The sequence below is a fragment of the Bos javanicus genome, chromosome 11 (assembly GCF_032452875.1).
Source record: "Bos javanicus breed banteng chromosome 11, ARS-OSU_banteng_1.0, whole genome shotgun sequence".
NCBI classification, from domain to species: Eukaryota; Metazoa; Chordata; class Mammalia; order Artiodactyla; family Bovidae; genus Bos; species Bos javanicus.
The window spans coordinates 42,741,328-42,765,118 of record NC_083878.1 but is presented as its reverse complement, the minus strand read 5'-3'; positions in this window follow the sequence as shown (position 1 = coordinate 42,765,118).

The window sequence follows — 23,791 nt, the reverse complement described above, 5'->3', positions numbered from 1 at the left end:
TGTGGGGCTGCTGGGTAATGTTCTCGGGACAGGGCTTTGGCGGTGAGAACCATTTGGCAAAAGGTCGCCCACTCCCAGGATCCGGTCTGGCCACAGCCCGCCTCCACCCCCCTCCATTGGTTGTAACTCTTCATTCTTGAGACCACAGGGCAAGAAAAGAGGGCACAGTGGAGCCAGCTGAGTGCCTCCCCCAGCTTAGGTTTCCATGATTTGAGAAAGGAAAGCTGAGTGATAACAAGGGCTAACTCCTCTAGAAACTTCCTGTTACCCTAGAGCAGCAGTTCTCAAATTTTAGCACCTGTCCAGATCTCCTAGAGAATTTGTTTACACTTAGATTTCTGGGCCCCACTCTTAGAGTTTCTGATTCACTAGGGCTGGGGTGGGCCTAGCAATTTGTGTCTAACAAGCTCCCAGGTGCTGCTGATCCCAGAGGCCCAGGGACCGTGCTTGAAGACCCCCTGAAGCTCAGGGCGAGCCCTGGCTCGCTGCCTGACTCCATCTGTGACCTCTGTAGATAGCTCTGATCCTACTGTGTTGTAGCAGCTTTCTGCATGTCTGCCTGCTTCTTCAAACTCTGTGGTCCTCGAGGGAGTTTTTCCGTTTCTAGGGCAGAGCTTGGCAGGTCGAGAGCATTCAGAACGATTTTGTTGAAGGGTGATTTTTGAGATGCTGTATCACATGCTTTGATGTGCTTTAGAATCATAGACTGTTATGGGAATTTAGAGCTGACCTATCCAACCAAGTTGTTCTACAAACAGAGAAACTGGAGTTCAGAAAAACCCAGGTCATAAGATCGCACAAGATTGCCCAGGATCACATAACTTGCCAGTTGTATACTTCAATTAAGTGCCCTAATTATTTCCAAGGTTTATTGAACAGTTGTTCACTATGTGCTAGAAATCAGGCTCCACTCTCAGTTGGATTCTCCAGGCAAGAATATTGGAGTAGGTTGCCATGCCCTCCTTCAGGGGATTTTCTCAACCCAAAGATTGAACTCGAGTCTCTTATGTCTACCTGCATTGGCAGGCAGGTACTAGCGCCACCTGAATCTCCCTGTATCATCATTTAATTCTCAGAGCAATCCTGTGCTTAGTCGCTTAGTCTTGTCCGACTCTTTGCGACCCCATGGACTGTAGCTCACCAGGCTCCTCTGTCCATAGAGATTCTCTAGGCAAGAATACTGGAGTGGGTTGCTATGCCCTCCTCCAGAGGATCTTCCCAACCCAGGGATCGAACCCAGGTCACCTGCATTGCAGGTGGATTCTTTACCATATGAGCCACCAGGGAAGCCTGAGTAATCCTGAGTTGGAACAATTACTGTACTCATTTTGCAAGTGTGAAAGCCAAGGCTCTGAGAGGTAAATTGCCTCAGTCACACAATAAGTGAGGAACCAGGCAGTGTGACCAGAGGATGATCAAACTACTGTTCTGCCTGACTATAGTTGGTGCTCGATGAATGTTGAGGTTCTGATGAATTCAGTTTTGCTATCTGTGACCCGGGGAGTTACTTCTTGCACAGATTTTTGGAGGCCCAAATAAGAAATACATATGTAAACCCTTTGACACTGTGAAACACTGTAGGACTGGATGATGCTTTCAGGAGACTCTCTGTGCTTCTGCAGGCACTTTCCCCTCTGGCTGAAGTGCCCTGCAGTGTTGGCTCCACAGCTGGTCAAGTCTTGCTTTTAGAGAGTCTTGATTGCCCTTCTTAATACACCTGTGTACGTGTGTTTTTCTTCTTTAAAAAAATCTCATTTGCAGTGCATTGCCTCACGTTGTGAGGTGTTGGCTTGAACACCTGTGTGTAGTCTGTACTGCATTGTCATGCAGCGACCCTGCTGTATCCATGTCTGTACTCCCAGGAGCATTACATGGAGGGGCCTCGGTACCAGCTGAATTGGAGGTGCCCAGGTAGCATTATCCACCTGGATAGGTGGGCTGGGCAAGCATTCCCATCCTGGAATGGACAGTACAATGGCTGAGCTGGGCTGAGCCCTGGGGTGGCCCATGCTCCCACAGTGAGTTTCTGGTGGAGCTTCACCCAGAACTTAGGCTTCTGGGATCCTGTTCGTGATCACTGCCTCCCCAGGAGCTGGTCAGTGAAATGGAAAATTAGGACCATCCTTTCTTGGCCTCCAGGTCCTCCTCATCTTTGCTGACCAATCGTGTGTTATTCTTTCTCAGATGTCCAGGTCCTTCCAAAATGATCAGGAAACTTCCTGAGACTGCCCAGCTTCTGATGGCCAAGATTTGGGAAAATTGTCTTTGATGGCGTGGAGACTGCCCAGAGGAGGGGAGGAGGAGTGTAGAGTCACAGGTTTTGTGGGCCTCTCAACCAAATCCAGGCTTTGAATGGGGCATAGTAAAATCTTGCTGTTACTCCCTCCTCCCTAAACACACACATACACACACACACACACACACACACACACGAGTGTCTGTGTGTGTACATACACATGCACTCCAGATATCTCTATATATACGTATTTATATCTATATGTATCTCTCTATATATCTATATATGTATGTTTGTGGCTGCTTTGGGACCACTGAATTTTTCTCCCTCCCCAGCGGAGCTCCCTTTGGGAACATGGCCCTAGTGGTAATTTGGGAGTGTTTGAATCAGTCTGTCATCCCACACCAGAAGCTTTTTTCTTTCTCTTGGTTGTTCCTGCCAGTTCTCTTTGGTTTTCTTTGTACTGTATTCTCAGCTAGGGATAAAATATAGTTTATCCTTGCTGGCTGGGAGGGACTGACTCACTAGAGATTGAACCCCTCAGGAATAGTTTACTGATGCAGGGATTAAAATGAGCTGTGTCCACCCTGCCATACCCTGCATATTTCAAAGATGGGATGGAGCCAGCCCCTCATGCATGCGCCAGCCTCCTGGAGAGCTTTATGATGATGACTCCCTCTCCTGTTCACTTCAGGGCATGTGGGTGCCAGGAGCAGAGACAAGTTTGAATGTAAGCAAAGTTGCTACTTCAGCTCTTGCTGCCCCAGGGCCTGAATGTAGATAAAGTACAGCTCCTGAGACCTGGGTGAGGGCCTGTGAAGAAGATACATGGAGCCTCCAGGCCTTGGCCAACCCTGTAGAGGATTTCTTTCTAGTCTCCTCTTCTTGGCCCGTTCACATCCCACTTTCTCTGGGTCCAGTCTACACCCTGGTTCTGCTGAGAAGCCCCTGTGTTGGCAGAGGAGCAGTGGTCATGTTGCCCAGTGGGTCTCACAGCCATGCACTTGCTGGTGTGTGGGGCATGTGTCACAGACATGCCCATGTCGGGCAGTAAAGAGCTGATGTTCGACTGGTGTGGGCAGGCCTAGGACCAGGGCCCTGAATGATGAGATGCTCCCTCACTGCCTCGAGAAGGAGCATTTTAATTTCAGGATCCTCATCTCTCAGACGGATGCAATTAGTCTGCTTTTCCCTGGGGAAGGAGTAAGAAGGGGCTGAGGAGGAGCAGTAATGTCATTTTAGGGCACTTTGGAAATCACAGGACTGAGTCCTAAGGGGTCTCCTCAATAACATAGGTGAAAAGTTCTATGCTTTTTTAGGTGCATGAACTCCAAATCCCCTAACTTCTCTCTCATTCTAAAGAGCAAGCTGGGATGGAAGTGACAGTGACCTTCTCATGGGGGAAATCTCGAATCTCTTCTCAATTATTAGAACAAAATAAATTATTTTCAAGCCATAAGTTGTTATGGGAACAATGTGCCTGTGACTCAGGTCATATCTGTTAGAGACACATGGTTGCTTCCCAACACAGTGGAGAACTGCGTTTCTAACGCAGTCTACCTTTGATAATAGACGGTCCTATACAGTTCACAGTCTTCCCAGGTGGCTCAGTGGTAAAGAATCTGCCTGCAATGCAGGAGACGTGGGTTCAGTCCCTGGGTCGGGAAGATCCCCTAGAGAAGCAAATGGCAACCCACTCCAGTGTTCTTGCCTGGGGAATCCCATAGACAGAAGAGCCTGGCGGGCTACAGTCCATGAGGTCACAGAGAGTTGAACATGACTTAGCAACTAAACAACAACAATAGTATATGGTTCAGTGTTTTGGGTTTGAGTGTTATCTCCCTAAAAGTATTGTAGGACCATGATGTTAGGACTGAAAGGCATATTAAAGTCATCTGGTTCAATTTTTTTATTCAGTGTATGAGGAAAGTGTTGTCCCGAGAGGTAGATAACTCACTCAAGGTCACACAGTGAGTTATGGGCTAGCAGTGGAATCTGACCTCTCAGCCCTTAGTCTAGTGCTCGTTCCCCTTTCTGATGCCACCTGTGTCTTTGTGGCATGCTGGCTGTGTATCCTATTCATAAAAGGACCAAGAATGCATATGCCAAACCTCACCTGGATGCCATGTACATAAAAGCAAGAATGAATTAAAAATAGTCAGGAAGTCTCCTTGGGAGTTTTACCACATTGCCCATTCTTTCCTTAATATGGCTGAGATTTCTACTCAGCCTTTTTTATATTTGAGAATACTTAGAAGCAACTCAACAGTCCAAAAACAAGATTGGTAAATGATGGTACATGCCCATAATGCATTGTCTTGCAGTTATTTAAAATGATGCTGTAGAATAATAGCTATCAACACAGAGAAGTACAGTAGAATGTTATGTGTAAAGCAGCAGAATTCTTAAGTATATAGGAGTATAACCTTAGTTCAGAAAAAAATAAATCCAGTATACACAAAAAAAGGGATATCAAAATGTTAACAGCTGTTATAATATCTGGATATTGGATTATGGAGTGATCTTTATTCTTTTCTGTATTTCCATTTTTTCAATGAAGATTTATTACTTTTATATCAGGGAGAAACAAAAGGTGTTATTTTTTTAAGAAGAAGTAGGCACTAGAAAGATTTATACACAGTCCTCCAAGAAAGTCAGTTGGGAATGCATGCTCTCCTACAATACAAATTCAGATCTCAATGTGGCTCCTGACAGCAGTTCTGATAAAAGGATAGGAAAGGTGAATTTGGAATTTGAGTTTTCTTTCCTTTATTGGTTCTGGGCCAGATCATTTGATCTCCCTGTTTTCAGTCTTCTGGTGTCTCTTATGGGTGTAATCCTTCTACCTTCTCTGGGGAAGGAGAGGGCAATATATGTGGGAAGGAGCCATACGCACTCAGAAGTACCTTGGAAGTCTTAAATCCTTGGCCATAAAGAGGTCAAAGTGAATGGGTGGTAATGACCGAAGGGAGCTGCGGAAACTCAGCTCAGGCTTCCGGAATGTGAAATAAAGATAGGACTGGACCCTGCTGCTCAGGATTCTCCTGCTGTGTTGGAAGTGAGGCGTGGAAATCCCCTCAGCTGGTGTTTGGCAAATTTGCATGGAATACTCCTTAGCTGAACCGGCTTGGCCTTCAAAAACTGATCAGGGGAGTTTGGAGGAAGCTGAGGTTTCTGTCACCGCAGTCTAACATTGCGGTTCTTCCCAGAGATGACACTTGCTGTCGGGGCCCATGTTGGCCTCCCACAGAGAAAGAGGATTGGGATGCCCTCTGCCTGGGAACTGGGAATGAACGAGACAGCCTGAGGCTCCCGGATGACGGGTTCATGTGGACCACAACTCAGTCGATGGATTCTTCTCTCTGCTTTGCAGGGGCTTCCTGAGCCACTTGAGAAATGTGCAAATATTTTTGTCTTGCAACTAGAAAAACTGCCAAATTGAGGGCAGGAGGAGAAGGGACCTCCTTCCCCCAAACCCGCTGATATGAAAACACAGGCCTTTCTTTTCTTTAGGGTGGCTCGGCGTGGCTCCAACTTGACTCTGAGCACTGGTCCCTGAGACTTTGACCTGATCTGGGAAGGTTTGAAAGGCTAATCCACTCATTCCCATTCCAGACAGTCATAGTTTAGGGCTGCTGGTGGATACAGTCTACACTGTGGAAAAGAGCAATGTGATTACAATTGGTTTTACCGGCTCCCCGGAGCCCGCAGGGAGGCTCCCTCTGTCATAATGTGGGGCTGACCACCAGGATGACCTGGGCAGCCAACCTCTGGGATGGCCCTCTGATCTTTAGCTGATCGACCTCCTCTGCAGCCGAGACATCAGCAGAAGTCTCGAAGGCAAGCAGGGCACGTCCTTCTGGACTGTGTGTGACCTCCTGTTTTAATCACTGTTGCTCTTGATCCTGCTGCTCCAGGAAATCTGAAATGAGTCTTGCTGATGGAGCAAATGACAAGTCTTGAAAGCTTGTGCTGGTGACATCTTGCCAACTTTCAAGGCTTAGCTCAGATGCAGTTTTTACAGTGAAGCCCTCTCTCATCCTCCGTTTTCCATTCCTTCCTGTCTCCAGCCTATGTTTCAGACCTTGAGTTAGCCCTCATTCCTTTCTGCTGTGCATTTCAGTTCATTGCTTGCCTGTCTGTCTGCACCTCTGAGCTATAAACTCCACAGCATTCTTCACTGTGCTGGCCTTGTGTAGGTGCCCATTAAATGCCTGGTGGTTTGAAATAAAAGGATGGGCCCCATGGTACTGGTGTACTCCAACTTTGCCAGTTGCTTTGACCATTCCTGGTCCCACACTAAGTTTATTTTCTTCCCTTAATACCTACCTTGGTATGGGAGGCTGAGGCAGTCCATTGATTAAACAATAAATAATAAGTCAGCAAAGATGAGCCTTTTTCCAATGGCTCAGTGGGTAAAGAACCTGCCTACAATGCGGGAGGTGCAGGAGACACTGGTTCAATCCCTGAGCTGGGAAGATCCCCTGGAGGAGGAAATGGCAACCCATTCCAGTATTCTTGCCTGAAAAATACCATGAACAAGGAGCCTGTAGGGGTACAGTCCAAAGGTTTGCAAAGAGTCGGATATGACTGAGCGGCTGAGCACACATACCACAGCCTTAGGGAAAGTCCTGTTCCAGGGTTGTAAGTGAGACTGGAATGTGCCAGCACAATCAGCCAAGGGCTTCTATCTCCTTCTTTTTGGGCTTCCCTGGTGTCTCAGATGGTAAAGAATCTACCTGAAATGCAAGAGACCTGGGTTTGATCCCTTGGTCAGGAAGAACCTCTGGAGAAGGGAATGACTACCCACTTTAACATTTTTGCCCAGAGAATTGCATGGACAGAGGAGTCTGGTGGGCTACAGTTCACAGGGTTACAAAGAGTTAGACATGACTGAGTGACTAACACTTTCACTTTTCACTTTCAGTAAGAGGAATGCCCTGGCCCTCAACTTTGAAAGACTTGTAATGGAACCTCTAAGAAAACATTACCCACCTGGACAAATAAGAACCATGCTGGATGGTGCTGGAAGTTGTGGACAAGGTCACAGGTACTATCAGAGAGGCCATTCTGGAGGGGAACAATTTCCCTTTGCACCTTAATGATGGGGAGGATTCTGATGAACCAGTCTATCATTTTCCAAGCAAGAAGAGGAAAGAACTTGGAATTTGTGTCAAAGATTTGAGTTTATTTTCTGACACGGACCTTTTCTAGGCCAAAGACAAGCCACATAACCACTCTAGCCCCCTATTTTTAAAAATGAGAATCCTGAAAAAAGACTGCTTGGCTTTCCTTCTGGGATGCTGGTGGCATAAAGGAGTGAAACCTTTTAGAAATAGTAAAAGCATATATAAATATCACTTCTTAATATTTCCCTTATCAGTAGGGAGGATGTGTTATCTGCTTGCATGTTTTTAGGAGCAGTTTATTCCATTTGTTAAGGCAATTCATTGTGTGAGTCCCTGTAGAACATTTTACATCTTTCTGACCCACTCTGATTATTGCTAAACTCCCTCATTGAGGTTTTTTCCAATGCATTCTTGTGCTTTTAAAACTGTCTTTTAATCCAGTTGTTGTTTAGTCACTAAGTTGTGTCTGACTCTTTGTAACCCCATGGACTGCTTCACACCAGGCTTCTCTGTCCTTCACTATCTCCCAGAGTTTGCTCAGATTCATGTCCATTGAGTCCATGATGCCGTCCAATTGTCTCATCCTCCATCAGCCGCTTCTCCTCTTGCCTTCAAACTTCCTCAGCATCAGGATTTTTTCCAATGAGTTGGCTCTTTGTATCAAGTGGCCAAAGTATTGGGGCTCTAGCTTCAGCATCAGTCCTACTGAATATTCAGCATTGATTTTCTTTAGGATTGACTCGTTTGATTCTTTGCAGTCCAAGGGACTCTCAAGAGTCTTCTCCAATACCACAGTTCAAAAGCATCAGTTCTTTGGTGTTCAGCCTTTATGGTCTAACTCTCATATCTGTATGACTACTGGAAAAACAAAAGCTTTGACTATATGGTCCTTTGTCAGCAAAGTGATATCTCTGCTGTTCAATATGCTATCTAGGTTTGTCATAACTTTTCTTCCAAGGAGCAAGTGTCTTTTAATTTCATGGCTGTAGTCACCATCTTCAGTGATTTGGGGGCCCAAGAAAATAAAATCTGTCACTGCTTCTACTTTTCCCCTTATATTTGCCTTAAAATGATGGGACTGGATGTCATGATCTTGGTTTTATGAGTGTTGAGTTTTAAGCCAGCTTCTTCACTCTCCTCTTTTACCCTCATCAAGAGACTCTTTAGTTCCTCTTTACTTTCTGCCTTTAGAATGGTATCATCTGCATATCTGAGGTTGTTGATATTTCTCCTGGCAAACTTGATTCCAGCTTATGATTCATGCAGCTCAGCCTTTTTCATGGTGTACTCTACATAGAAGTTAAACAAGCAAGGCGACAGTATACAGCCTTGTTGTATTCCTTTCCCACTTTTGAACCAGTCCATTGTTCCATGTCCAGTTCTAACTGTTGCTTCTTGTCCCACATACAGGTTTCTCAGGAGATAGGTAAGATGGTCTGGTATTCCCATCTCTTTAAAAATTTTCCACAATTTTGTGTGATCCACACAGTCAAAGGCTTTATTTAACATAGTCAGTGAAGCAGAAGTAGATGTTTTTCTGGAATTCTCTTGCTTTCTTTATGATTCAATGAATGTCAACAATTTGATCTCTAGTTTCTCTGCCTTTTCTAAATCCAGCTTGAACGTCTGAAATTTCTTGATTCACATACTGCTGAAGCTTTAAGGATTGTTTATGCTTGAGCATAACCTTACTAGCATGCAACAGGAGCACAATTGTATGATAGTTTGAACATTCTTTGACATTGCCCTTCTTTGGGATTGGAATGAAAACTGATCTTTTCCAGTCTGGTGGCCACTGCTGAGCTTTCCAAATTTGCTGACATATTGAGTGCAGCTCTTTAACAGCATCGTCTTTTAGGATTTGAAATAGCTCAACTAGAATTCTATCACCTCCGCTAGTTTTAGTTGTAGTAATGCTTCCTAGGGCTTCCCCTGTAGCTCAGTTGGTAAAGAATCTGTCTGCAGTGCAGAAGACCTGGGTTTGATCCCTGGGTTGGGAAGATCCCCTGGAGAAGGAAATGGCAACCCACTCCAGTATCCTTGTCTGGAAAATCTCATGGACAGAGGAGCCTGGTGGGCTGCAGTCCATGGGGTTGCAAAGAGTCGGGCATGACTGAGAGACTAACACTTACACTTAATGCTTCCTAAGGCCCACTTGACTTCACACTTCTACCTGGCTCTAGGTGAGTGACCACACCATTGTGGTTATCTGGGTCACCATTTCTGTATAGTTCTTCTGGGTATTCTTGCTGCCTCTTCATAATCTCTGTTGCTTCTATTAGGTCCTTACTGTTTCTGTCCTTTATCATGCCCATCCTTGCATGAAATGTTGAATGAAAATGAAAAACATTGCATGAAATGTTCCCTTGATATCTCCAGTTTTCTTGAAAAGATCTCTAGTCTTTCCCATTCTATTGTTTACTTCTACTTTGCATTGTTCATTGGAGAAGGCCTTATCTTTCCTTACTCTTTGGAACTCTTCATTCAGTTGGGTATGGCTTTTCCTTTCTCCCTTACTTTTTTTTTTTTTTTAATTTTATTTTATTTTTAAACTTTACATAATTGTATTAGTTTTGCCAAATATCAAAATGAATCCGCCACAGGTATACATGTGTTCCCCATCCTGAACCCTCCTCCCTCCTCCCTCCCCATACCATCCCTCTGGGTCGTCCCAGTGCACTAGCCCCAGCTATTTGTAAAGACTCCTCGGACAACCATTTTGCCTTCTTGCATTTCTTTTTCTTTGTGATGATTTTGGTCACTGTCTCCTGGACAATGTTATGAACCTCTCTGTCCATAAGTTCTTCAGACACTCCGTCTACCAAATCTAATCCCTTGAATCTATTCATCATCCCCACTGTAAGGGATTTGATTTAGGTCATAGCTGAATGGCCTAGTGGTTTCCTTAACTTTCTTCAGTTTAAGCCCAAATTTTGCAATAAGGAGCCCAGGGTCTGAATCATAGTCATCTCCAGGTCTTGTTTTTGCTGATGCTATAGAGCCCCTCTATCTTTGGCTGCAAAGAATATAGTCAATCTGATTTCAGTTTTGACCATCTGGTGATGTACATGTGTAGAGTTGTCTTTGTGTTGTTGGAAGAGGGTGTTTGCTATGATCAGTGTGTTCTCTTGGTAATCTCGGTTAGCCTTTGCCCTGCTTCATTTTGTATTTCAAGGCCAAATTTAGCTGTTACTCCAGGTATCTCTTGGCTTCCTCCTTTTGCATTCCAATTCCCTAAGAAAAGGACGTCTTCTTTTGGTGTTAGTTCTAGAAGGTCTTATATGTCTTCATATAATTGGTCAACTTCAGCTTCTGTGGCCTCACTGGCTGGGACCTAGGCTTGGATTACTGTAATTCTGAGTGATTTCTCTTGGAAAGGAATTGAGATTAAGCTGTTGTTTTTGAGGTTGCACCCAAGTACTGCATTTTGGACTCTTTTATTGACTATGAGGACTATTCCATTTTGTCTAAGGGATTCTTGCCCACAGTAGTAGATAAAAAGGTCATCTGAGTTAAATTCACCCATTCCCATCCATTTTAGTTCACTGATTGCTAAGATGTCAATGTTCACTCTTACCATCTCCTGCTTGACCACATCCGATTTACCTTGATTCATGGACCTAACATTCCAATTTCATATGCGGTATCGTTCTTTATAGCACTGGACTTTATTTTCACCACTAAACCTATTAACAACTGAGCATTGTTTCCTCTTTGGCCCAGATACTTCATTCTTTCTGGAGTTCTTAGTAATTGCCTTCCCCTCTTCCTTATTAGTGTATTGGACACCTTCTGACTGGGGTGGGGGGCACTCATCTTCTGATGTCATATCTTTTTGCCCTTTAATACTGTTCTTGGGGTTCTTGTGGCAAGAATACCGGAGTTGTTTGCCATTTCCTTCTCCAGTGGACCATGCTTTGTCAGAAATTTTCACTATGACCTGTCCGTCTTAGGTGGCCCTGCATGGGATGGCTCATAGCTTCACTGAGTTATGCAAGCCCTTTTGCTCTGACAAGGCTATGATCCATGAAAGGGTTTTAATCTAGAGTTATCAATATATTTTACATCATTGCACAATACCACACACTTAGGTGTCAGTTTATACATATGCACACAAGTACATATCAAACAAAATTTTCATAAAACCAAATACCCATGTTTTCCTGGTGGCTCAGTGGTAAAGAATCTGCCTGCCAATGCAGGAGACATGGCTTTGGTCCCTGGTCTGGGAAAATCCCATGTGCTGCAGAGCAACTAAGCCCATGAGCCACGACTATTGAGTTTGTCTGTGCTGTGGAACCTGAAAGCGGCAACTACTGAGCCCCAGTGCTACAACTACTGAAGCCTGCATGCCTTTAAGAGCCTGTACTGTACAAGAGAAACCTCTGCAAAGAGAAGCCCACGCTACAACTAGGAAAGTCTGAGCAGCAACAAAGACCTAGGGCAGCCCCCGACCTGCTCAAAAAAAAAAAAAAAAAAAGAAAGAAAAAAAACCCCAGAGCCCCTGCTATCTACAATACATTGATCTTTTGTTTCCATTTATTTTCTTTCCACAGAGTGCCCTGCTGGAAGCAGTATTTTGGAAAGGATAATCGGGAAGCAGTAATTATGTTCAATATTTCTCCTGGTCAGAGAGATGTGGCTTTTGTTTTTTGGGTAGAGTATGCAAGTCTGGGGCCCGAGCTGAATTGTTCAGGGGTTTAGGAAGAGAGAGAGCTGCCACCTGAATTATTCCTTTCCACTTTTCTTCTGGTGAATAGTCTTTCTCCTAAGTAATGATGTTTTCTTGTTTGCTTGCTTACTTTAAAGGAGCACTGAATACTTAGTCACCTAAGTTCATACCAAATTATTTACCTTCTCAGGGTGCCCAGACATTTGATCTGACTTTGAAAGCATCCATAAACATCAATTTTCCCCCTTTGTCTGAAGTCGGAACATTCCGTCTTCCAGGTGGTTTAGCAATAAGGCTTGATTTCCCTGAGAAGGCTTCAGCTTGTCCCAGGAAGAACCAGGGGATAGAATTGAAGGGAGAAGGTATATGTTGCTGAGGGAGAAAGCAGATGGGTGAGAAGAGACCGGGACTTGGGGGAAGGGGTGCACTTACCCCTGGTTTCACCTTGTGCAGTGATGGAATCAGCTAATTTGGAATCTGAGTCTCTTAACTCTGTAGCCTTGATTTATATCTCATCTTTCTCAAATGGTACTGTTCTCTAGAACTGATGGTGGGAAGTTGAGCTAAAAGGCAAGATGGAGGGACACATAATTGGTAGCTCATAAATAAGGAGCAAGAAGGGGCTGATATTTGCTTTGAGTTTATTTATTGCCTTCTTTGGTGGAACGTGACATAACAAACCCAAGCATCAGAGGCTGGGATAATGAGGGGAATGACTGAGGGTTGGAACTGAGAGTCCTGCTCCTTGCTTTCCTGTGTGGAGTGTGCTACACCGACAGAGAGAGGGGATTTTCTGATTGTCTCTGCCATGCTGACCTTCTGTGTGTTTACTTTTCAGTCAGTTTGGGGAAGGCCCCTTTGAACTCTGCGGTATGAACAAGTTCACTCCTCCTCCACTTTCCTTTTTTTTTTCTTATCCCCTCTTGCCCGAAATGGTTTGCTGAGTGACAAATAAACACGAGTTGTTTTTACAGGTGTAAAACCAACAGATCAAATGCCGGCCTGTGCCTGGGCTTGTGAATGGGGACTGTGTTATGTTTGGAGAATACCACCGCATCATTTACACTTGCAAACCCTTTGTAATCTTAATCTCTTTGTTGCTTTTATGTTATACTGGCCCCCCAAGGTTAAAGAAAGAGATTTAGACCTTAAACACAAATCCAGCCTTCAAGCTCTGGAATTATCTTTGCCTTTAAATGCAGCTGATCAATGCCCATTTCTTTTGAAAATAAAACCCTTTTGAACCTTGAAAGCCTTCCACTGTTGAGCTATGCCTAAGTGCCACATGGGGGAATGGGCAGAAAAGAGCCCATTTTTCCCTTGGTGCTTGCATTAGGGGTCCCAGAGTTCAGTCCAACGCAATCAATTTAATTGGCGCTAGCTCTGGTGACAAATTATGCTGGTTTACACTCCAGTGTAGCAGAGATTCCTCAAATGCTGGGGAAGAAGGGAGATACACTTCTTGGTCTCTACTTAAAGAGGGCAACAGTATTGGAAAAGGAGCACATTTAATTTATCACTGTCAGAGCAGGTGCAAAGTTTAATTCTAACTAAAAGCATTAAACAATTAACCCAGACAGTCAGGCCTTCTGAAAATGCTCAGTAGCAGGGAACACACGGACCAGATTACCAATGGAAACGTCGATGCTTCTCTTTTTTTCCACTGAATATCTTCTTGCACTTTTTTTTTTTTTAAACAAAGGAAAATCCCAGAAATACAATAACTTCTCAGGTCTTTTGGTTGATGTCTGAATTGAAAGGGCCAGAGAGGACACCACCTTACACTCAAAGATCAACAAATAGCTGCCCCTCGAGCCCCGGTTGATTAGCTGTAAGAGCAAGAAGAAGTCACTAGAGTGTAAAGCTCTCATGGGCTGCTTGTCCCAGTTTTGTTTTTTTTAATGGTGAAATATATTGTCATGCAATATGTATTCTATTAATTTGTATTATTCTGTGGTATCTGAATCTTTGGAGGTTATCTAGTATTTTTGGAGGGGTGGTGGGCAAAAGAGAAGGACTAGGGGATGGACAGGATTCAGATAGCAATGACATCCAGCTGGACGTAGAGATGAACACTGCCTCTAGGATACTTAATACATTTACTTTTCGTGGTTGTTGAGTTGACCAGAGAATCTTTGTGTTTTAGAGCTGTAAGGTCCTTGGAGAATTTTGAGGCTTAAACTGGAGAATTTTGCTGTGTAATTGTTAAGGCCTAGCCAGAGAGAGTAAGTTTCTGCTCCACATTATACATAAGATAATATGTAGATATTATTTCTACAGCTACTAAGACTCCATGCAGGCAGTCCAGAAAAAACTGTGAGCTTTGGAGGCTGTCAGTTCAGTCCTGTATTTGAATTGTGACTGCTTCATCCTTGGCGTTTTAAGCATCTGTAAGCACTGGATGTTGTTCCACACCCCTAGTGAGGTCATATGTATAATGCACCGACCCTGGTAGATGGCATCTATAGCCCTTATCATGTGTTAATTTCTTACCTCTTTTCCTTCAGATACTCAGATTAAAAGAAGGACAATAGATAAAATATCCACTCCAGTGTCTCATATACATTAGCAGTTTATTTTCAACTCTTTAATCAACCAGAGAAAAATAATTTATCTTATGATTCCAACCCTTTGGACGTTTAGAAACATTATTGTTATCTGGATTCATTTACAGTTCAGACCTGTATTACTGAGGGAAAAGGTTAAAATTGAGTTTGTTTAAAAAAAAAAAAAGTGTGACCAGAAGATATTTAGGCTGTATGAGACCTTAGAGATGGTAGACCACCTTCCTCACTTACAGATGAGGAAACATAGGCCAAGATTGGTTAAATAGATTACCAGGGACAGAGCTGGCTACCACAGGCCAGCCTGGCTGGTGATATGAAGGTCACGCCCCTGACTCAGCCTTACACAACCCTTTGGATCCATTGAACACACATTGAAACTAGAGGGGGCCTGTTCTGAAATTGTCTGAAAGGTAATCTGCTCTTGGGTAAGCTACCAGATTGCTGTATAAGAGAAAATTATGGTGGCAATATAGCATATTGTATAACTTGGTTCGGGAAGAAGGAAATGGCAACCCACTCCAGTATTCTTGCCTGGAAAAATCCCGTGGACAGAGGAGCTTGGCATGCTATAGTCCTTAGGGTCACAGAAGTGTTGGATACAACTTAGTGACTAAACAGCAAAACAAAAAAACATGACTGATTCATGTTGTTGGCAGAAACCAACACGACAGTGTAAAGCGATTATCCTTCAATTAAAAATAAATTTAAAAAATTAAAACAAAAACAACAATGAAAATTGGTTAGTTACTTTAAACATGAGATTTTCCTGGTTTTATTTTAAATATAATGTAGCATTAGAAAAAAACTGAGGAGAAATAAACCAACCAACTAGGCAACATTCCATGTCTTGCCCCAGCATCAAACACTGAGCACAAGCTCCACTTAAGGAGGCTGACACAGTCCCATGATTGGAAAGTATTCAGTGCCTGTATCTTAATTCTACAGTTTGAGCATCAGTTTCTATTTTGCGGGAAGATCCCTAGTGCCTTTCCTTAGTTAACTAGTCCTGACTCTAGTGCTTGCATCATAGGCATCTTTGGGAAGGTAGAATCCTCCCGGAGACAAGCTCTGTCCACTTAACACAAGAGGAAGGTGCTTACTGACAGCCTACTGCATACATGGTTTCATTTAATCCTCACAATAACTTTGTCTTTACTTCAGAGATAGAAACTCAGGAGAGGTAATGCCCACCAGGGAAAGGAGGAGCCAGGATTTGAACCTAATTTTACCCAAAGTCCATGCTCTTTGTGATCCATATGATGCTGTTCAGTAGTTATGCCCTCATTAGACTTATGTTTTCAAAATGGCGTGTGATCAAAATCTCAGGAATCACAAAAATAGAAGCTGCTCACGGGGTCTGTGGGGCTGTCAATCGCTGGTGCTTTTTCTTTGAGATCTATGGTCCGTTAAGATTTTTTTCTCTCCAAGCCTGTTTGTTTTCATGATATAACACATTTTTATTACTCAGAAAATGTTCAAAAGGGCCCTCCATGCTGTGACTGCATGTTCTCCCCAGAAAGCAACATCCAGCCGGGATTTTTTTTTCCATGGGTTTTGTCAACTTTTGGAAGCCCAGCAGCCATCGCTTTATGACACTCGGCGTTGTGAGCTGTGGAGGCCTGGAGACTAATGGACGTCTTTTAAGAAAACACAACCCGATGTAGCACCTGTTCACCCTGCAGAGTTGTAAAGAGGAGAATAAAACGACGATGTGGACGCTCATTCTTTCCTCTTTCTCATCAAGGAGAAGAAGAAGTGAGACCCCAACAATGGTTCAGTTGAGGTCCAGGGCAGACAGGCCTTCCAGCAGTGGCTCAGAAGTGCGTAATTCAAATTCTTAATCCAGCTCCCAAAGCTCTCATTTATTTATCTGATTGCAAAATAAGGAATCTTACATGCATATGTCTCGTATCTTATTTCTCCATTATTTGCTTTACTTATTCATCTAGATTTAATTGTCATTTCACAGCAGTCTCCATGAAATGTGGTTAAATTGCCTATTGCCACTATAATTTTAGAAGTCTTATATAAGTTAATGGTATTAATGAGAGCTGCCCTTCTCTTCTAGTCCCTTTGTTTTGCTCCTCACTGAAACTCTTTGTCCTCATCCATTCTGTCCAGCTTGCCCTGGCTGCCATTTCCAAGGAGAGCTCTTATGTGAGGGTGGAGTAAAGGCCCAGGGGTCTCCTATAGCTATCTTAGGAAGAGGGTTGAATGTGATATAGAAAAAAATGGGGGAAGTCTAGTCTGTCTCATTTTGTGCTTTAATATTGATAAATTCAGGTATTTTAATTTTGATAGAAGAGAAGAAAATAAAATGTTGGAAGGTTGTAGAAATAACTTTTCCCCAAATTTAAAATTTTGCATGTGTGTGCGCATGCTCGGATTTGTGTGTGATATGATATATGCATGTTTAAGTTCCCTCTTTATTGCCCTTATCTTTTAAAGCAAAACTTAAAAAAAAAGTCCTCAAGAAACAAAAAAAACAAAATACAAATACCAAAATGCATTTCCTTATGGTAGGATAAACATTCAGCTGTGTCATTTGCAAGAACTCAATAACATAAACAAAAATAAACCAAGCAATTTTCCTAGCTAGTTTTTGTGTTTAGTATATGGAATATTTCTGGATTGTCATCAAGCCAGCATTTATGACCACTTTAGAGAAATAAAAATTTTAGTAACAGAAAATTATAACATCGTCCGGCTCTTGATAGGGGCAAGGGAGGAGAGGAGACTACAAATGATCTTAAAAAATAGAGATACAGTTTCTGAGGCTCACAAGGATGGAATAGTGAGAAGGGACTGCTGCCTTATGGGGGTCTGAACCCAACATCAATATAGGATTCCTTGGTGTCTGGTCCAGCTTCAAAGGGGACTGACCCTCTGTGGCTAATGAAGTGGCTCGCTGATTTCATCATAGAACATATCCTGCCCAAATGCAAAATGGGAATTCTCTTATTGTTCATGTCCCTGGGGCTAAGGACTAAATCAAATCAGCCCAAGTGTTTATCATCTTAGAAATAAAGTCCATAAAATTTATATCAGGTCTCATAAGACATATAATTGCAAAATATCCTGCAATTAAAAGAAAAGAATAGAAAAAGAAAAAGAAAAGAAAAGAAAAGAATAGAAAAAACACTGAAACCTATTCAGTTTAACTCTGGGAAAACGTTAGGACATTACTAAAAGCATACTTTTCCTGATACCCTGAAGAGGAGGGCAGTTCCTTTTCCTTTCACTATTGGGGTTCCTCTGCCCACTTCCTTTCTATATATGTTTCATTTTTTTTTTTTTTTAGATTGAAGTATAATTGGAGAAGGAAATGGCAACCCACTCCAGTGTTCTTGCCTGGAGAATCCCAGGGACGGGGGTGCCTGGTGGGCTGCCGTCTATGGGGTCACACAGAGTCGGACACGACTGAAGTGACTTAGCAGCATAATTGATTTACAATATTGTGTTAGTTTCAGGTGTACAGCATAGTGATTCGTGGGGTTACAGGTTATCACAAGATATTGGGTATAACTCTCTGTGCTATATGGTAAGCTCTTGTTGCTTCTCTATTTTATGTTTAGATGTTTGGATCTGGTAATCCCATCCTCCTAATTTATCCCTCCTCCCATCCTCTTCTGAATATCCCACCCTGAGTCAGCATTTGCCTCATGCCAGCTCTGATACTACCCATTATCACTCACTCTGATTCTCTCCAGATCATCTAAACAGCTTAAGGACCTCTTACTCCCACAACTTCTCAGAAGTCTGGGCGGCATAGTCTCTTTAGCATGAAACCTTCCTGTTTGTCTCCTGTTCCCTTCAGGGCATTCAGATTCATCATTCGCTCCCTTCCAGGTGGCAGTTTTCAAAGTGTGGTCTGAGAGTTGTTCTTTTCTAATGCTCATGTTTCCAACATGATAAGGTCTGTAATTTTGATTCTGGCAGGAATTAATAATCTCCTTGTTATATTCCTAATTAGTTTTTCATCAAAATCACTGTTAGGGTCTATTCGTTCCTTTATTCTGTTGAGGCTTTCCTTCCCCTCAGGTGACAAGCCAGAGTTGGTGGCAGAGGTATTCCAAGGAGGTTTTAGCTCTATTAAAGGCTCCATGGACGTGTCTTTTCCTCCATCCAATTAAGAATTTCCCCTAAAACTATCCCAGCAGGAACTAGGTGTTTTGTCAGAGCTCTCTGAATAACTCAACTTTTCAAGACCACTATAATGTCCTTCTCACTTGGATTCACTTCCTGGGTTCTAGATTTTGGAAAACATCCACTTATCACGCAGATGGATTCTAAAACTGTCTTAGGAAGTTTCTTTATCTACTTGCAAAAGTAATAACTACTGTGTAACCTCAAAATGGTTAAAATAGTGATATAAAAAGCGTTTTGGCTTCAACCAAGAGAATTTTGACTCAAGATTGGCTTGTTTCTTCTCTCTGGGTGGGTAGTAAAATTAGTTGCTTTTGGTCCAGTCAAATTTGTAGTGACATATCCTTGTTGAAATAGGGTTGACTCGTGTTATTTCTGGTCTTGTCAATTCCACATTCTTCTTCAAGAACCATTCCTTCTATCCAGACTCTCGTTTTTATTAACTCCTGCAAAGCTTGGGACTAGGAACTTGTAAAGGAATCCCAAGGAAAGGCCTCAGTTGGATGGAGAAGCTTACTTCTGTGGCCCTTACTGTTTTTTCTTCTACTCTGTCTGGGCCATTGTGAATATGGAGGTTACCTACACTCGTCAAGCCTAGTCAGGGTGAGAATCTGAAGGACTTGATATTCTTAATGCTTGGAACTAGAGCTCGGGAATTTCTGATAGTCTGTGGGAACTGGAGCTCTCCCTCTTTGTAATTATGGGGCAGTAATTCTTTGGGTGGGGGGATCTGCAAGGATACTAACCTGCTTCTTCTCTTCTCCAATTCCTGGAAAGCTTATACTGTTTTGTTGATGTGCTTGCTACCCACGTATAGGGTAAATAGTTGCAGGGAGGCTCGAATTCCTCTCTACCTGTTTTCCACCTTCACATTTAGTTTAAAATACAGCAAACCCACCAAAGTAGTGCCTAAGCCATCAGGTGGAGACATAATGCTAGTGTTTGTCATGCCAGCATTTTCCTGGCACCTGTCTGGGGAGAGCATGCTGGCATGAGCATGGTTGAGAAGCCTTCTGTGGAGTGTGCTCCCTTGACTTGTTAACACTGATGGTAGTATAAATCCCCACAGGCAACATAGTCTAACTCCACTCAGCACTGAAATGTTTGTTAAGCATCTTCTGTGTGTCAGTCACTGGGGATATAAGGATGAACAAGACATGGTTGCAACCATCAACAGAGGAGCCTGATGGGCTACATCTATAGAGTTGCAAAGAGTTGGACATGACTGAAGTAACTTAGCACACACACAGGCATGTTCGCATGCAGCCACCAAAGGTTCCCAGAGTAGAGGAGACATGTATATCCATGGGGCTTCTCTTGTAGCTCAGTTGGTAAAATATCTGCCTGCAGTACAGGAGACCTGGGTTCAATTCCTGGGTTGGGAAGATCCCCTGGAGAAGGGCATGGCACTCCAGTGTTCTTGCCTGGAGAATCCCATGGACAGAGGAGCCTGGCAGGCTATAGTCCATGGGGTTGCAAGAGTCGCACACGACTGAGCGACTCAAGGCCTTTGCTAGTGCTGCTCCCTCCCTCTGGTAGGTTGAGGACTAACTGGTCAGGAGGCATTTAATTGTAAAGAACAGAGACATTCAGAGAAGCTCAAGTAGAGGGTTTATTGGAAGGATGGAGGTGCCCCTCCCTAGGGCTACTGGGTATGACTATGAGAGATTTGCTCCAGGAGAGGGCTCTTGACTGAAGAGGTATGTGGTAGTGAAATTCAGCAATGCCAGTGCTAGTTCTAGCTTGGGCGCTATAGAGGGGGCTCTTTTTCTTCAAGCTCTCCTAGCTTGAAAATATCTTATTTTGAAATTATTTCAAACTTAGAGAAAAGATGCAAGAACATTACAGAGAAAAATATGCCTTTTATTTATTGACCAGTTTTTAATGTTTGGGCTCCCTGGCTGTATATCCATCTATTGTAGGTAGCACTTCCCGAATCACGTGAGAGTAGGTGTCATACTCTGTACCTTAATGTTTCAATATATATGTCTTAGGAACAAACTTCTTCTTTCAAGTAATACAGTCATCAAATAATAGGAAATTTAATCAAATAATAAAGCAAAGTAATGCTTTTATCTAATCTACAGTCCATATTCAATTTTTGCTAATTATATCAATAATGTCCTTCGAAGCATTATTTTTACCTCAGTTACAGGATCCAGTCCAGTCTCATGAATTGTGTTTAGTTGTCTTGTCTCTTTTCTCCTTTTTTAATTGAAAGCAGTACTTTGATGCTGTTTTGTCTTTCATTACATTAACATTTTTGAAGAATGTAGACCAGTTATTTTACAGAACATTCCTCATTGAATTTTTCTGATATTTCCTCATGGTTTAGGTTCAGGTTATCCATTCTTGGCCAGAATTTTACAGAGGATGTTGTGTACATGTATTTCTCAGATTAACACATTCAGAGACATATGATGTACAACCCGTATTGTTGACATTAAGTTTTGACTCAGACGGTAAAGAATCTACCTACAATGCAGGAGACATAGGTTTGATCCTTGGGTTGGGAAGTTCCCCTGGAGAAAGAAACAGCAACCCACTCCAGTATTCTTTCCTGGGAAATCCCATGGACAGAGGAACCTGGCGGGCTGTAGTCCATAGGGTCACAAAGATTCGGACACGACTGAGAAACTAACGCTTTGATATATGATCAAAGTATTGTCTGGTTTCTCCATTGCATTGTTATTCTTTTTACACTTGTACCTAATAAACATTGTTGGGGACACATTCTGAGCATGTAACTATCTTGCAACTCATCACATTTTGACCTCAAGTTTTCACATCCATTGACAATTCTTGTTTACTGATGACTGGATATGGCTATTTTGCAATCTACCACTTCCTCTACATTTATTGGTCAGCATCCTATTGAAAGGAGGAGCCCTCAAGTTTCCTTCATTTTCTTATTCAACTTTTTCTAATCAATATTGACTCATGGATTCATTCTTTCTTTTCAATGGTTTATAATCTGTTATTTATTTTGGTTCTCAAATTACTAGATATTGGCCAATGGGGAGCTGCTTCTACATTTCAAGTAGCTCCTGTGTTTTTCAAACATGTCATCATCATTTTTAAAAACACTTTCTTACTTTCTAATTAAGAGGATATTCTGGGATCTTGTTGTATCTTCTCTCTCTCAACCTTATTATCGTCCATTTCTTTAAGGAACTTCTTGATTTCTTTTAGTTGGGAGTGATGGGTAACTGACTTAATTGTTTTCTGACTTGATTTCCCTGTTTCTTTTTGGAAAAAAAGAAAAACAGATTTGTATATGATTTATTTTCTCCTCAATTTTACATAAAAGATAGCATACAGAACATTGCCTCTTGTATTTTTCCTCTTTCCTTGAATAATATATGTTGGAAATAATTTTACACCAGTTCATATAGATCTCCCTTTTTCACTTGCTTGTTTCTTAATAGTTGCATAGTACTTTACTGTGTATATGTTTTGAAATTTATTCAATCACACACAGAGAGTTTTTATGTTCTTTAAATATTTTCTTCATACTCTTCATTTGGTTTTTTATTTTACTTATTGTTTTTTTTTTTTTCTCTCCCACTGAATGAGCTGCCTTGTTCTAACTAGTCTGCCAAGAGTGAATGCCTTTTTTCTAATTCTCAGAAAGTTTCTATGCAGACTGGTGTGGCCTGAGTCTCACAGAAGTTGGCTGCAGGAAGGGAAACTTTGATTTCTGGGAACTGTATGCCCCTGTTTAGGAGTAGAGGCCACCAGGACCCTGGACACCCTTTCCATCCCAGGGCAGCCTCGGGATTTGCTGACTTGCTCTTTAGAGCTCACCCGTGCTTCTCTGGTGGCTCAGATGGTAAAGAATTTGCCTGCAATTCAGAAGACCTGTGTTCGATCTCTGGGTTGAGAAAATCCCCTGGAGAAGGGAATGGCTACCACTCCTGTATTCTTGCCTGGAGAAACCCATGGACAGAGGAGCCTGGCTGGCTAAAGCCTATGCGGTTGCAAAGAGTTGGACATGACCGAGTGGCTAACACTTTCACTTTCACCACTATGTATGATAGAGTTCCCGGTTGATCTGATCAATCTTGATTGTTTGGCAATCTCTAAAGTGACCGGTGGAGAAAGAAGAGCTGGGTGCCTGGAGAGAGAAGTGTTGGCCTGTGGAGGTGATGGGTTCTCTAGATTCTTTATGCAGCTACAGACACATAGTGAACCTTTACTTCTCACCATCATTTCCACTTTGATAGAATCTTGTTTGTGTGTTTATGCTAATGACTCTTCCCTACCCTTCCCTGCCTCAGGGGTTGTGTGTCCATTCTGTCACATATGCGACATTGGGTGTTTTATTAAAAACACTTAGATTAACCCTTTTTCTTCAATCGCTCTCTTCTTGTCCTTTTCCTTTTTAATAAACTAGAAGCTGAGTATAGACTCAGGTTTGGGGGGGAAAAATCCTTTTTTATTTGGATAATTTGAAGAATTCACAGCAGCTTAGCCAAGAGGTACCCGCTGCCTCCCAGAACTCACATGATTATGGTAATTCAGAAGAAACGTGTTGATGCACTATTAAAAAGCATGATCTGTTTTCAGCTTCTGGGTACAGAGCAGAGCAGCAGCCTTCAGTGGCCATGTCAGTTCTGCCCGTGTTATTATGTGCAGATGTGCCAGCTGTCAGTAGGCATTTTCTCTCTGATAGCGCTAACCACTTAACCGTGGGTCGGCAAGGTGCAGCTCTCAGCCAATAGATCTAATTGCAGTCCTTCCATGTTCCCTGTGATTGCAGGTTTCTCCGACTCTATAAACAAATAGTAATCAACTAAACCTGTTACCTCTGAGTAGAGATGTCACGATATGAAATATTAACTGTTCAAAATACAGTAATGATGGTTTAAAACTGCATTTGTTTCTTGAAAAGGGAAAAAAGATTAAAAAAAAAAAAAAGAAGGGAAAATCAGGAGCTCAAGAATTGGAATTCTGAAGGGCCCTCTGGCTCTCTTCCGTCTACATAATGAAAAATTGCATATGTATATGACATGTTTTATGTGGTCAGATACAGCGTAAA